This window comes from Elephantulus edwardii, unplaced genomic scaffold, assembly GCF_000299155.1.
Source record: "Elephantulus edwardii isolate Elephantulus edwardi_28Jun2011 unplaced genomic scaffold, EleEdw1.0 scaffold00032, whole genome shotgun sequence".
NCBI lineage: Eukaryota > Metazoa > Chordata > Mammalia > Macroscelidea > Macroscelididae > Elephantulus > Elephantulus edwardii.
This window is the reverse complement of record NW_006399782.1, coordinates 2887268-2891843: the sequence shown is the minus strand read 5'-3', so window position 1 is coordinate 2891843 and position 4576 is coordinate 2887268.

The following is a 4576-nucleotide window of genomic DNA, read 5'->3' as shown; positions in this document are numbered from 1 at the left end:
TTATGTGCCATTGAGTCCGATAACTCATAGCCACCCTATGTATAACAGCTCTGAACCCTGCCTTATCCTGAGTCAGTCTCACTGTCTCCAACACACCTATTCTCATTATCCCAGTTACTGTGTCATTCCATCTCATCTAGAATTTTTCTCTCCTTCACTGTCCCTCTACCCTTCCAAATATGACATTCTTCTCCAAAGACTGATCTCTTCTGGTGACATGCCCAAAGTATGTAAGACAAGGCTTCAAAATCCTTGCCTCCAAGGAGCAGCCTGATTTCAACCCTCTCCAGGCCAGACCTGTTTGTTCTCTTGGAAATTCATACAGTTCCATACAGTTCAACACTCTTCTCCAGCACCACAACTCAAAGGCATCAATTCTTCTATCATCCTTAGTCATTTTCCAGCTCTTTGTGGCATAGCAAGTAATTGTGAAGACCATGGCCTGAATTACATGCACCTTAGTCTTCAAACTGACATCATTGTTCTTTAGCACTTTGGAGAGGTCCCTGACAGCAGATTTCCCTAATCCAATTTGTCTTCTGACTTTTAGGGCAAGTATCTGATTCCTCTAGTACTTAGACTTTGTTTGCAGCATGGCCTGGAAACGCCAATCTTCCCTCCAGTCACAAACAAAAAAAAAGTCACCTGCAGGAGACGGCCTCTGTGAATTTGCCAAAGAGGGGGAAAGAACAGCAGGAAGCAACTGAACATATTGATGAATTATGAAACAAAATAGACAAACTTAATGAACAAGTCTGTGAGGAGATTTTTTTTTTTTGGTGAGGAGATTTTGAAAGTAGAACAGAAATAGAACAAACTCCGCCAGCCGTTCTTTCGGAAGAGGTCAGAGTTGATGGCCAAAATCCCCAGTTTGGGGGTAACAACATTTGTCAACCATCCACAAGTGTCTGCATTGCTCGGGGAGGAGGATGAAGAGACACTGCATTATTTGACCAAAGTTGAAGTGACGGATTTTGAAGATATTAAATCAAATATGAATGATGAAGAAGGAGAAGAGGACGAGGAGGATGAAGAAGAAGGTTTGGAAGATCTTGATGAGGAAGGGGAGGAAGATGGGGATGATGATGAGGAAGAAGAAGGAGAGGAAGACAAGGGAAAAGACGACTAAGAACACTGATGGATTTCAACCGTTTTTCATTTTCTTCAATCCCTGGGAACAAATTGCAGTCTTTTTTTGTTTTGTTTTGTTTATTTTTTTCTTCTTCTCTCTTCTTGTGCTCAGTCGCCCCATTCTTGAGGTCTCTTTTTCCTCCTTCACACCATGGTTCTCAATTTGGGGGAAAATACTTTGAGCAGAATACAGTGGGGAAAGAACCTCTACCCCTTTCTGTTCCATATTTTTTATCCCTTCCTGTCTCAACAAAATATGGAATCAACACACCACCATGCTGTATGGGGAAAAAGAAAAACCTTCCGTTGCCTTCACTCTGCTGGAAGCTGGAGGGTGCTAGGTCCCTGGGTAGTACTGCATAGAATTCTAACTTTTTCTCTCTCTGTATATTGGGCTCAGAGATTACACTGTGTCTCTATGTGAAATAGACAGTTAGCATTTGCCAATAAGTATCTGTCTACGTTCTCTTGTTTAAGAAAATAAGAAAAAAACTTTTTTAAAAAGTGGGGCTATAGAAGGTCAGCAAAGGGTGGATTTGAGATGTTTGGGTGGGTTAAGTGGGCATTTTGGACAACATAGCTTATCCTTTGGCATGTTTAACTGTGATGTTTAACGGACATCCTTGCAGTTTAAGATTACATTTTTAAAATAAAATTCTCTCCTAATGATGACTTGAGCCCTGCCACTCAATGGGCGAATCAACAGAACCTGTAGGATTTTATTTGGCATTGACATTCTCTATTGTAATTTTGTTCCTGTTTATTTCCAAATTTTCTTTTTTGTTTCGCTGGAAAGAAAAGATGATGTTCAGTTTTAAACAGTTAAAAGTGTACAAGTTGCTTTGTTACAAATAAAACTAAATGTGTACACGAAAAAAATAAATTGTCTTCTGATTTCCTGACTGCTGGTACCAAGAGTGTTGATTGTGGAGCTAAGCAATCTGAAGCTGTTGAGCTTCAATCCATATTGAAGGCTGCAGTCATTGACCTTCTGTAGCAAGTGCTTTAGGTCCTCCTCCGTTTCAACAAGCAAGATTGTATCATCTGCATAATGGAGGTTGTTGATGAGTCTTCCTCCAATCCTGGTGCCATATTCTTCCTCATAAAGTCTAGCTTCTTGATTTATTTGATGTCTTTTCTTTAGATTAGTTAAGGGTTGCAATGTTTGGGGAGGAAAAATCCCAGAGGTAAAGTGTCATTCTCATGGCAACATATCAAGGGCACTGTGGTGAGTAGATAGTTCAATATGATTTTCCTAGATGTGTTCTTTGACTTTCATCACATGGGTGAGTAAGAATATACAAATGTGAGGTATCTGTAGTCCCACCAGAGGGATTAGCTAGCTTACTAATAATGTAAATCAGCTACCTTTTGGAAAGGAACATGCAAATAAAGTATATAGACTGCTAACAAAAAGACTGGTCAGTTTTGCCATCCTGCCAGGTTTTTTACTGAGCTGGTTAAATAGAAGAAAACAAAAATTTCATTACAATCAAGAAAGAAGAAGTAGTAACTAAGTACATCATATCCTTTTCAGCCAAGGGTTCCTGTGCAAGACAGAGCAAGACACGCCCCCCCCCACACACACACACACAGAGCAGCAGCAGCAAAGGTGACTGAGAACCAGAAACTGAAGTAGAAGTGCTATCCTGTGATGTCAGAGAAGAGGTCTCACTGGCAGAATTAAGGGAAGAGGGAGAACCATAGTAGGCAGAAATGAAATATATATACTGGCCCAGGGCCAAAAAGCTGAAGATCTGAGCAGACCTGTGCACACTCCTGAGAAGCTATCCTGACTCAAGAATTGTGTCCTGAGTGTTTCTGACTTGAACTGTAACCTGCCACTTCCCTAATCAACCTCATAATCATCAGTATTCTCTGTGAGTTCTGTGTAGTCATTGCAATGAATTCTCGAGCCTGAAAGTAGAGTGGCAAAAGCTATAGTGGAGGAGGTGAGGGGGAATAGCTGTGTTAGAACTGAGACAAGTAAGTGGGGGAGCATGCAAATCTGTCTGACTTCACAGGGATTGATTCTGTGCTATTGGTGTGGTTTATGGGGACTCTTCCCCCTTGTAGAGTTGATAAAGATCTGATACACCGTCATGCCTGTTTTTTCAGGTGCACGTAAGAGTTTTCATTGTTCATTGCTATTGAGTTGGTTCTGACTCCTAGTCACCCTTTACTCAACAGAAATGCCACTCAGTCTTGGGCCATCCTCACAATCTCTGCTTCTCTTGAGCCCATTGTTGCAGTTGTTGTTGTTGTTGTTGTTTACCATCGAGTCTGAAACGACTCTTAGCTGGTCTTCCAGCAGGTTTTCAGAGAGAGCAAATCACACAGGTGGAGATTGCCCATCTTCCTCCACGGAAACAATTGGTGGATTCAAATCATGGACCTTTGAGTTGGCAGCACAATTCCTCACCACTAAACTACCAGAGCTCCCTGGGGGGGAAGGGGCTGGTGGGGTTGTGGTGGTGGTGCAGTATTTCCCAATTTATGAAATATGAGCTGCACTTATGATTGTCTTTTTTTCTTTTACTTATAGTAAGTACTACAGATAATGATAAAATGTATCTATAGGTTTTCAATCTATATGTGGAACAAATTATCCAGGAGGCTCCATGAGAAGAAATGTGGCATCAGGATTGGAGGTAGACTCATCAACAATCTGCGATATGCAGATGGCACAACCTTGCTTGCTGAAACTGAGGAGGACCTGAAGTGCTTGCTGCAGAAGGTCAAGGACTAAAGCCTTTAATTTGGATTGAAACTCAACATCAAGAAAACGAAGATTCTTACCACTGGGCCGATTGGCTGCTTCATGAAAGATGGTGAAGAGACTGAGATTATTAACAGCTTTATTTTGCTGGATCTACAATCAATACTCTTGGTTCTAGCAGCCAGGAAATCAAAAGACTAATTGCATTGGGAAAGTCGGCTGTCAGAGACCTCTCCAAAGTACTGCAAAGCAATGATGTCAGTCTGGAGACTACGATGCGCCTGATACAGGCCATGACCTTTGCAATTACTTGCTATGCATCAGAGAGCTGGACAATGAGTAGGAATGATAGAAGGAAAATTAATGCTTTTGAGCTGTAGTGCTGGAGAAAAGTATTGAATATACCATGAACTGCTAGGAGAATGAACAGGTTCATCCTAGAGAGGGTGAGATCAGGCTGCTCCTTGGAGACAAGGATTCTGAAGCTTCGTCTGGCATGCTTTGGACATGTTGCAAGGAGGGACCAGTCCTTGGAGAGGGACGTCATTCTTGGGAGGGTGGAGGGACAGCACAAGACAGGATGACTCTCAGTGACTCAGTGACTAGGGTAATCACAGTAGGTATGTAAGAAACAATAAAATTGGCACAGGATAGAGCAGGGTTTAGGGATGTTGTCAAAAGGGTCACTAAGAGTCAGAGGTGACCCAATAGCACATAACAACAACA